This window comes from Rattus norvegicus, chromosome 1 (genome assembly GCF_036323735.1).
Source record: "Rattus norvegicus strain BN/NHsdMcwi chromosome 1, GRCr8, whole genome shotgun sequence".
Lineage (NCBI taxonomy): Eukaryota > Metazoa > Chordata > Mammalia > Rodentia > Muridae > Rattus > Rattus norvegicus.
In genome coordinates, this window is record NC_086019.1 from 138,551,377 (window position 1) to 138,562,953 (window position 11,577).

General features: G+C 46.5%; 1 protein-coding gene across 5 annotated transcripts in view; it reads right to left on the reverse strand.

Annotated features, from left to right (window-relative positions):
* Positions 1-11,259, reverse strand: part of Sv2b (synaptic vesicle glycoprotein 2b) — a 174,368-nt gene extending 163,109 nt beyond the window's left edge. The window contains exon 1 of one of the 5 annotated variants that reach the window (XM_017588701.3): positions 10,601-11,259. The gene's annotated coding sequence lies outside the window, so the exon portion shown is untranslated. 5 annotated transcript variants of the gene reach the window in all.
* Between the last annotated feature and the right edge of the window lie 318 nt (positions 11,260-11,577).

Below are 11,577 nucleotides of genomic sequence, written 5' to 3' on the forward strand. Positions count from 1 at the left end.
GGGAATTTGCACCAGTGAAGACTCTTCCCCATAGATTCACTGCTCTGCCCTCTCAGCAAAGGTTCTTGACCCAACTCCCTCACGGAAGACTACAGCAAAGGAGAGAATTTCGAGCCAGGAATTCTGGGTCATAAATCTGCCAGCGGTAGTAAATCACCCCCCCACTCTTGGACCCTCCTTCTCTTTCTCCCTAGCATAAAGAAACAAGGACGAATGCCCACAAAGGGGCCTTGTGTGTTAGGTCAGCAGAAATTGACCCCCTGAATCTCGGGCATCCGCAGCACAAAGCTCACATTGTGGGTCCAGCAAAGCTTTGGGTTTAAAGCAGTTAATCCCTTGGCGGATGCCTGGAACAAAGAGGATTAACCTCAACTGAGACAGTCACCATCCAAATATAGAGCAGCCCCAAGAACACGCGAGACACAGAACATGCCCCGGCTTTCTCTCAGACATGCTTCTTCCCTTAGGTTCTTTCCCGCTCGGCCGTTAGTAAACACAGAGTTTAACCAGCACCTAAAAGCTAAGGGGTTAGATGGTCAGGATCTCCTCCACGCCCCTCCACTGCCTTCCTAAATTCTCCAACCCAGCATTCATTGATCCTCCTTTGAAATACACACGCTCAAGGTTCTCCACGTCTAGTACTAAATAAATAAAGCATACATGCACCATGTGCCAGCAACCACATCAGACATCTGAGCTTAGACATCGCCAGCCAAGATGGCAGTCTCGACTCCCAGACACAGGGAATGCTCCTGTTGTGAGTCGTATGCAAAGCTCAGTATCTCACACCGTGATCTCCTTCAGAGTTCTCCCCGAAGCCCAGCAGTGACCAGTCTACAAGTGAGAAAACTGAGAATGAGCAGTTAAACATTGTGTATGAGGCTATGTTTCCTGTAAGTATCATGGGAAGCCTCTTGGTTTCAAAACGATAGGAAATTCTATAACATTCCCAACCTTTTATAGAAGAAACAGTGGGAGAAAGAAAAGAGGGTGCTAGGTTTTGGTCTCTTGAGAAAGTATGTGTACTCACAGAATATCTGAAAAGACACTGGAACTGGAGTTTCAGACAGTTGTGAACTGCCATGTGGGTGCTGAGAATTGAACCCAGGTACTCTGGAACAGAAGACAGTGTTCTTAACTGCTGGGCCATCTCCCAAGGGCTTAACTCTTCCTAACTAAAGAACAGGCAAACTGAGTCATCTCAGCCAGTGTGTGTGTGTGTGTGTGTGTGTGTGTGTAGAAGAAGAAACATACTAGATCTTTTTTGCCATGTGTGGCCATAAGCTTGCAAAAAATGTTTATGAAACTCCAGACTCCGTGCTGGTAACAATCATACTAGTCATGGCAAAGGTGTCAGTGGATAATGACAACTGTTTAACTTAGTTCAGCCCTCTCCAGGGCCAATCGGTGGTCGACCCATTCTCATATCCATTCTCGATCCAACAAAAAACTCTAATGTGGCCACACTCACCTGAAGTGATGCTGTGAGATGTAGTCTGCATAGTCATAATTTGCCAGTATTTATCACAGGCTCCAGCAGCAAATAGTAAATATGATTATTTCAGAATAAATAAATTAATGTTAGTGGAAGCTATGGATGGGTTTTACTCTTCATGATTTTCTGGATATTTATAATGTGGTTTTAGTATAATCAAAATGTCTGAGAGAGAATGAGCTGAAGTCCTTAATTGGTAAGGCTTTGAACATCATAGGTAGAACCACGTAATCCAGGCAACTGGTGGGGAAATAAACCCAGCCAGTGCTATTCCCTGCCTCTCTAGAATACAGAACAGTCAGGCCCCACTACACACTTGTGAATCCTCCTTTTAAAATGTTGCTTTCTAGGGGGGCACTGTTGAAACTTGCCCCCCTCCCACACCTGCTCCAACATCACCTATTCTGGACAGTAATGCTCTAGGGACTTCTTTTTCATTGTTAAATGTTTTCCAGAGTCTGTGACTTAGAACATCACCAAGTGACCCACCTTAATTGGTCAGGGCTATTGTTTCCTCTCTGGATGTCTGTGATCAAGGCCAAATCAAACTCATCATCTACTGAGCTCACACATAGCCAAGCCTGTGACTGGGGAGCTAAGGATTCAAGGGGTCATTTTGAGGGACAGACACTGAGTCTCTCTGCATGGCACAATAGTTTTAGTACACTCGGTGATGACTTTGAAACCCAGAATAACTTCCAGAGAGAGTCCTTTGGTGTACTCATGAAGCAGGAAGACCTGCTCTAGAGCTCCAAGCAAATGAACTCATATCTTCTTCCCTATGTTCTACAGTGTAGGTAAGTCAACCATTATTGCTGTTTCTCTGATTGAGAGACTGAGGCTCAAGGCTGCCCCATGACTTACACAAGTCTAATGTGAGTAAGAAGCAGAGCCCACATGGGAATCTATGCAGCCTGGCCCTAGGGTCCCTGGGTCTGAACCATCTCAATACATCATCACAGGGATAGCAGTGCAATGTCCCTGAGCCCTCCAGGGTCAAGATCAGGAGATCTTGACATTGCTGTATCCTCTCCTGCCTCATCACCTAGGCCCAGAACTCCACCTAGAACATAACACTTTTGCCTCTCTCTCAGACCTGGGCCATCCTCCAGCAAGGCTCCCCATGTCTGTGCCATCTGCTATACCCCAGATAAGGCAAAAGTCAACTTCTGTGGCTGGCAATAGAGCAGAGGCTTCAGGCAAAGCAAGAAATACAACAGGAGTAACCTTCACTGGACCTGGACCCTGGGGCACAGTCCCAGAATACTAAAGTATTCAGAGGAAGTTACTGAAGGACCCACCCAGCCTCTGAAGCCGGGACGCTCCTAAGATGGTTTCTAGACCTAATGATGAAGTGGACCCAAGCGCCATTTCCCTGTTCTCTCTTGACCTTTCATAGACGCTTGTGTTTCTGCAGCCCCACTGTGGGCTCTGGTTAGATAGATAGATAGATAGATAGATAGATAGATAGATAGATAGATAGATAGATGGATGATGGATGGATGGATGATGGATGGATGGATGGATGATGGATGGATGGATGGATGGATGGATGGATGGATGGATGGATGGATAGATGAATGGGTAGACAGATGGACGGATGGACAGACAAACAGACAGAGATAGAGATAGAGATACACTTTACTTACTGTAAGGTCTTAGCTAAGTTATTTTCTTCTCCAAGACCAGATGAGCAGTATAGATTTCTTGCTTTCTAAGCTCCCTTCAGCTTTGGGACATTAAGATCTAATTCAGCTCAGGCCTTTTTCTCCCTTGGACATGTTCCAGACATGTAAAGGAATCTGCCCAACTTTTTCCCTGAAGCAAAGCCAGCCCACCTGGCAAGGAATGATGGACAGTCCCATTACCCAGGGCAGTTCTCTTCCTTCTGGAAAGATTGGAACTGTGACACCCTCGTACCTACAGGAGTTCTGGAAGCCTGGAGTTTCTATCACTTGCTGACCACAGGGATGACAACAGAGGCAACACCCAGCTCCTATGGTGTACAGTCTGTTTCACCCACTGGACACCTGAGTTTCAGGGCCACAAGTCTGGAGAGACCAACTTGTCCTATAGCTAGGCAGCAGTGACGGAAAAGGAAATGCAGTTGTGTAAAGGTACTTGTGTCTCTGAACCTCAGGCTTTCCTCTCCCGAACATGGAGGCAGGAGGAAAGATGTGGTGTCCTAAAAGACACTAAGTTCTGAGGAAGTATGTTGTCACCCCAATATTAGGGATAATTGTGTTTTAGTTTTTTCAACAAAAAAAGTTAATGTATGCAAGACGCTGAGGCAGAAAGATCAAAAGTGGATGTCAGAGATAACTTGTGGGTAAGGGCATTTGCTGTGCAAACTTGAAGACCTGAGTTTGGATCCCAGCTCCTGCATAAAGAGCTGGGCGTGGCCACAGACACACCTATAACCATAGCACTGTGGGGATTGGAGACAGGAGGGTCTCTAGGATTTTCAGGCTACCAGCCTCCAGTGAGAGATGTATCTGAAAGAAATATGACCAGGAGTGACAGAGCAGGACTTCCAATGTCCTCCTCTCTCCTCTGCAACCATACATTACCACATAGGCAAATGCACATAACACACACACACACACACACACACACACTCACACACACACGTGCACACGCACACAATCACTTTCAATTACAGTACCTACTTTTTCTTATTCTACTCCTTCTACCCCAGGTATGGCAAACCAAACTGATGCTCAAATCAGCCAATCTCTGAGGAGTCATTGAGCAGCTCATAGCCTGAGATAGAACCCCTTCCAACCTTCTCATTTTCCAATAAAAAGACTGCCTATGTCTCTCCTTTTATAAACAGAAACACATTATGCAAGATATTGTAGAAGTGGGATTTTTTTTTTCAAATAAGCTAGTGACGTGCTTTCACTCAGCGTAAGTTGACTTAAATAACTTTCTCCTCCTTCCAGAATTCTTCCTTGCTGCTTCTGCTTCATCTCAAATTAAAAGCAGTACAATAATAATCTAAGAACATCACACCCCTGAATTCCAGCCACTTCTCCCTGGAGGATCTTTTTTTTTCCTCCTTTTTTTTTTCTTTATAAGTCTGAGCTATTTTTTGGTTTCCGAGTGTTTCTCTTTCCTGCCTTGTTGCTCTGTGTTGCTTCTATAAGACATAAACAATCGAAACCTTCACATTTAAAGCCTGTTTTCATTCCCCAAGTCCTACAGTAAGTTGCCCATGAGACCTCGAGAAGAAATGGAATCTCTTCATGGAGTTACACTTCAAAGTCCACCAGAACAAGCATTTACAGTTTCCTTTAGTGAAACTGTTCCTTTCATTCATCCTGCAGACAGTCACTGAGCACATGCTGGTGGAATTCTGGACCCTGGCCACATAGCAGTGACTCAGCTCAATGAGGGGACAAATGAAAACCTTGCTGGTGTTATTGGAACTTAAGTCTCCCTCCTGGGCTTCTTCCCTGAACTCTTAATACATTTATGAACTTGACTTCCCCATTGGCTATCCAGCAACTCATATTCAATAGCAGTAATGGCTAATCTATCCTGTCCCTTACCTCAAAATAATGAATCCTCTTTTCTTGTGCCCAAAGTGTAACACATTACAAATCGTGTCTGCTCTACCAATTATATGCAGAACTTGATTGCTTTTCAGTGTCACAACCACCATCCCATCTGATCCAGACCACCATCATCTCTTACCCAGATCCTGGAGGTAGCATCCTGACTGACTTCCTTAGGCTAAGCTCCAGTGATCACTATGAAACATCAGATAAAGCAGCCTTGCTCAGAAGTGTCCAGGGCTCTCCATCAAAGACCAAGTCCACTGAAGCCCTGAATTATCTGACTTTGGGATACTCTCCCGATACCACCATTGTGTTCACTGTTTCTCCTCTGGTCGTTTCTACAGAGGTCAACTTCCTGTTCCTGAAATGTGCCTGTTGCTGCAGGGCCTCTGCATTTGTTTGCCCTGCCTTGAACGGTCTGTAGTGGCTCACTCTTTTGTTTCTCGCACACCTGTCCAATCGATTACCTGATTCCCACCCCTTACTTTGTAGTACCTTCCCAATCCCATTCAAATACCTCTGTCCATGTTTCCCTGTTTGATGGCCCTTAACTGCCTAACTCGTGGATTTATAGAGTTGCCTCCCTAACTGGAACTGATGTTTCAGGGGGTAGAACTTGCACCATGCTTAACTGCTGCATGTTCTGCCTATGACCTGTCTGGCATTAAAGAACACTCAATAAAGATTTGGTGAATGACTGTCTAAAGAAGCATGTAAATACAGAAAAAAGACAGTCACAGGGGGAAGCCATGAGCATTATCCACCCAGATTGGATCCATAGAGAAAGATCCAGCCACAGGAACTTAGGTTTTAGTGTGTTTTTGTTAACTCCTTGAGACTTACATTCATGCATACACTGTAGCTTGATCATATTCACCCCTCTCTCCCCCTAACCACTCTCAGTTCCAATGCCTGTACCCAACCCCTTCCTACTTCATGTTCTGTGTGTGTGTGTGTGTGTGTGTGTGTGTGTGCGCGCGTGCGCGCACCCGCGCACACACGTGCGCACGCACGCACGCGCATACACGAGCACGCGCACTTACTTTCTCTATCTAGTCCAACATGTGCTGCCCTTGTCATTTCCGGTGTATGGCCTTCCACTAGAGTACAGGTTGCCTATGGGAACCACACCCTTAAAGAGCACTGACTGCCTACCAACTGTCAATAGCTCCTCAGCTAGGGGCTCCTGAACCCTTCTCCCCTCCATGCCCCAGGGAACTTTATGTATTAAGATCCACACATTCCAAATTCTCCCCCTCATTGTACCCTGCTCTTTGCAGTACTGAATTTAATTGCTCCTCAGCCTTTTTGGCTGAGATCAACTTAAGAAGTGGAATCTATTTCCTCACACCTGACACAGGCTTCCTTGTGTACTGCTTTTGTTAATAAATGAGGATCGAGAACGGTATGTCAGCTATAAGTCTAGACTTAGAAAGGCCAGGCACACTTCCATCTTCTTTCTTTCTCTTTTTCTTTTTCTTCTTCTGCCTCCATCTCTCAACCGCTGAGATTTCATACATGTATCACCATGCCCACTTTATATGGTAATGGAGACCAAATCGAGGGCTTCGTGAACGCTAGGCAAGCACCCGCCGAGCTACATCCCCAACCCACACACTTCCACTTTCTCCTGGCTCTCTGCCTTTGCCACGCAAACCTGCCGAGCTAGACCGGGAGAAGATGAGGGACAAGCGTGGTCAGAACTAAGTCATCCCAGTTCAGGTCATCCCAAAGCAGCCATTTTTCAGACTCTCCATCAACAGAGCCAAGTCACGTGGGTAAGCACAGCAGAGATCAGCCAAGTAGAACCCAGATCTCTTGGCCACTCCATACACATGGGCGAAAATAATAAATGCTGGTCGTTCAAGGTCACTGAGTTCGAGGGTTTATTCAGGAGTCTCTTAAGACGAACCTTAAAGTGTGTGAGCAGTTCTTCAGGTAGGTCTCCTCAGCAGCTCTGCTCCATGGAGCTTGGATGTCATGGGGGGCGGGGTCTGTAGGGGCTACATACACTAGCCATAGAGCGAAGTGTCTCCACCACTGAGGATCAATAACGTGCCATGCAGATGAACAAAGCCACTCTGACATAGCCCAGGGAGACAGATCAGGTTTCTGAGACTGAAGAGTTTAACTAAGAGCCAGACCTTGGATGGGGCAAATGCACAGAACTAAATGTTCTCTTCTGAGATGAATTGGATGATGGCCAGCCAGTCACCCTGACCTTGACCCAGCCTCCCCACATCCTATTTCACAGATGCTTCCACAAGGTTTTCAGCCACCAACCCCCGTCCCCCATTTTACTCATGGAACACTGCAGTAGGTTTGCTGCACCACGGAGAGCTGATGGAGTCCTCAGATCCCCAAACACTGCTTTTTCCGAAGGACAAAGCAGCAAGCTGTGCCCTTTATATTAAGCTTCTGGGTGGGAGCCCTAAATAAATTCACCATCCAGTCATACATAGATGCACTCCATCCTGCACTGAAGGTCAGTATATTTCCAATCCCAATCCCTTCCATAATCACAGAGATCCTTGCCAAAGAAATGAAACATGGGCTAGTGAGGACAACACCTGCAGGACTGTTCACTAAAGGTGACGCTGGTTCATCTGGAAAAGAAACAAGGGCAAGCACTGTCCTCCATCTGGGTGACAGGAATCTGAGCCATCGAGCCATCTCCTCAGTCCCTGTTTGCCTTGCAGAGATGGATCTCTCTGGCTTGCTGCAATAGATCATATTTTGAATTGCCCAGGTAACACTTCCTACAAAATAACCTTCTTTTAAACATGGAGCTCAGGAACTCAGCTGAGTCCTTAAACAAGAAGTCAGTGCTGTATCTTAGTGGCAAATACATAAACATAAATCATGAAGCAAGACAACAATGACCTTTTCATGTTATCCTCAGATGGTTCCCACCACCATCCCCCTCATTCACATAACTTGACTTCCTGGGTCTCTTTCTTGTTCTCTTATGAGTGTGTTTGTGTCTTGTCTCAGGCTTTTGCAGGTTTCTCTACTCACTGCCTGGCTTCCTCCCTCACTTTCCCCAGAGTTGGTCAAGTTGCCCTTGTTATCAATGATCTCTCTGACCACATAGATAGGTAGAGATAGATAGATAGATAGATAGATAGATAGATAGATAGATAGATAGGAAAGAGATAAATGGCAGATTAGATAGAGAGATAGATGATGGAGATGATGATAGATGATTGACAGATATAGATAGCTATGAAAGAGATAGATGTTAGAGATGATAGGTAGATAATAGATTGATAGATAATAGATAGATATGAAAGAAATAGGCAAATAGATGATAGAAAGTATGAGATTATAGACAGATAGTAGACAGACAGACAGACTGACACCAAACCCTCTCCAAACCTTGAAGCACTCCTCATGCTTCTTCTTCTACTTTATTTTTCTCCACCACAGCTCTGGGCTAATATGATATTTATTTGTTCATTAACACCACACAGAGAGAGACAGAGAGAGAGAGAGAGAGAGAGAGAGAAGAGAGAGAGAGAGAAGAGAGAGAGAGGAGAGAGAGAGAGAAGACAGAGAGAGAGAGAGAGAGAGAGAGAGAGAGAGAGTCTTGATACTATAGTTGCCATACATAGAAAAGTGCCTGGCACATAGTAGGAACACAATGAACAAACTCAGTTCTTAAATAGCCACTTCATGCCAGATGATTAATATATGAAGATTGTTTAACAATGAGCAAATACTTTTAAGTATGTGTTACATAGTTGTCATGACAATGCCATGGCTTCCATTTTACAGATGATGAAATCAAGAAAGGCTAAAGATACTTGCCTAAAACCCACACCAGCTCTCTTAGAGCAGCCAAAGCCCTACTACCCACAGTGTGCCAGGTTATTGTTCAAACACCTGATGGTTTCAGTTACAAAATGCGTGTAAGGCACACCTCTGGCAAGAGGAATAACCCACCAAAATTGTTTGCTTTTTGTCCCAGAGCAATTAACCCCAAGGATAAATGTTCTTCTCCTAGAGTACACCTATGGTAACAACTTTACCTTTCCCTTATTCCACCATGGGGGACAAACTGGGTCAGAGTTGTCCTAAGCTGTACTGGAACATGAACAACCAATGTGGGGGGAGGAGGAGGAGGAGGAGGAGGAGGAGGAGGAGGAGAAGGAGGAGGAGGAGGAGGAGGAGGAGGAGGAGGAGGAGGAGGAGGAGGAGGAGGAGGAGAAGAAGAAGAAGAAGAAGAAGAAGAAGAAGAAGAAGAAGAAGAAGAAGAAGAAGAAGAAGAAGAAGAAGAAGAAGAAGAAACCAGAAGTTGTTCTGTTCTGAAATTCCCTTAGAAATTTCTAGAGTCCCTTCCTTTGTGAAATGCTATTTCAATATTCCATGGTCCTGAAATTTAGAGAAAATACTTCTCAAGAGAATAAAAGTAAAATCCCCGACCTGCATTGGTGTACTTCATTCACCCTTAGTGCTGCCTTCAAGAGTGCCTCGTTGACACTACTCTTCTTCTGCAAACATCAGTTCTGCCTTCCCATCAGCAGTGATGGTGACGGAGAGAAGGTTGCAGGAGATTCAAGACCAGATGAATCAAGAAACAACTCCAATCTCTGCTAAGCCCCCTGGGGGCTTTGTTTTAAAATAATTCCCTTTTCCTCTCTGCAGCTATCCACTCTTCTTCTCACACTACCATCCCCAAATTGGTCACACTTCCTTACTACAGGTGTTTGTCCCCCACCGGGTGTAAGCTTGTGCCATGTTAGGATTTTGTTTCCATCCCCTCTCTATCCCTAAGGATCAGTCCCACCTCTGAGACATAAAACGTTGGCAAGTATTTGCTGACTCAGGGAAGACAACCCAGATTGTGCCTCACCATATCAACTGCATCTTCTAGCAAGCAGAACAAGTCGCCTCTTCTGCACAGGGCAAGGATAAAAGAGACCACCGAGCTGGTTGCAATGTCTAGTTTTCCACCATCCATACACCTCTCATCCCTCACCTGCCCCTCCCCGAGTCCCAGAGCCACCACCGACAATTACCCTCCAAACAGGCTTAGGAACCAGCCAGCATCCCCCAGCGCCCCACCCTACCTTACCCAACACATCGGCATCAAGTTACCTTTAAATGGAGCCGGTTTGCATCTGGGATTTCTGGATAAAAGATAAAGGCGGTTGGGCAGCAGCTCTGCTGCACCCGGACAGATGAGAAATCTACCACAGGTCTGCTGAGGGAACAGCAGCGCCTCGCTCCTCCCTCGCTAACCGCATTTACTCACCCATCCCTGCAAAACAAATCATGTTCTTTTCCTTGCGCTAAAATTTATCCAGAAACAAAACCCGAGTCCCTAAGAAAAGGCTCCCATGCCCGCGGAGGGCGCCCTCCACACAGAGAAACACACTAACAAATCCCAGTCCAGAGCCAGCAGGTGTGGGTATGTATTTAATCTGTTCTTTGAGAAGAAACCAGTCTACGAGGAGTAAGGTTGAAACTAAAGGGACGCCCAGAGAGCATGTGGAAAGCAGCTATAAATGTCAGTAGCCTAAGTTACGAAACTATTTACCGCGCCAATAGTTCATGCGCTTTCACTCCAAGTCCTGGGGAAGGCCACATTCAAAGAAGCGCGCAGCCAGGGGCAGCAGCAAGTGCTTGCTTTTCGGTGCGCTGCTTTCCAACTCTGCTGTCCTTTGGGGCTTTACCCAACAACCGCACCCAGCGGTCCCCGTGCGAGTCTCGGCATGCCAGGCCTGGGAACCGGTACCGCCTCGAGGATCACCGTTCCCTACCTGGGTGGAAAATCCGCAGCGAGCGATTCAGCGGTAGAGCACCGTTGATCTGGGTAGCTCAAGCCAATGCGGCCCCTGGTGATCCCAACCGAGGCAGTCGCTCTCCCTAAGGCACACCTGCACTGCCGCGCCCTCGTCCTGTCGCCGCTGCTGCCGCTGTGCAGAGCCTCTGTGCAGCGCGCTCCCAGTCCCCTGCAGCACCCCAGCCCTCTCAGGGCTCCTGAGTCTGTTCAGCAGGATCAGCCTGAGCCTAGTCCGGACACGAACGGTGGGTGTTCACTGCGGAAGGCTCTTTGAATCTAACTCCTTTTCAGATTCAAGAAGAGGAGCTCCCCGATAGGTTGGAGGGGAGCCAGAGCCCACTCCCCAGTCCTGCCCTTTCTGGATTTGCAGATGGACAGATCTGCAAACTTCTTATTCCATTAGGTTTGTTCCCAGCGGACTATAAATATCTTGCTCTCTCCACCCTCCCACCTAAGGCACCAAGGCGCATACGGCTCCAAGCTCTGTCCCCAACTCCTGACCAGGATATTTCAGAGAAGGTTCCCTGGCGGGAGGGGGCTTGGGGAGGGGGATCCTTGAATTATGCCATCCCCAAACTACCAGAGATAATGGATGTTGACAAATTGCTCCGGCCTTCTTAACTCCTTTGGAGCGGAAAAAAGAGCTTGCTTGGCCAACGGAGGGTCCAGAGAGGGGTGAAGAAAACTTAGAGGGTTAAATATATTGGAGAAAGGCTCTAGCTGTGTCTTAC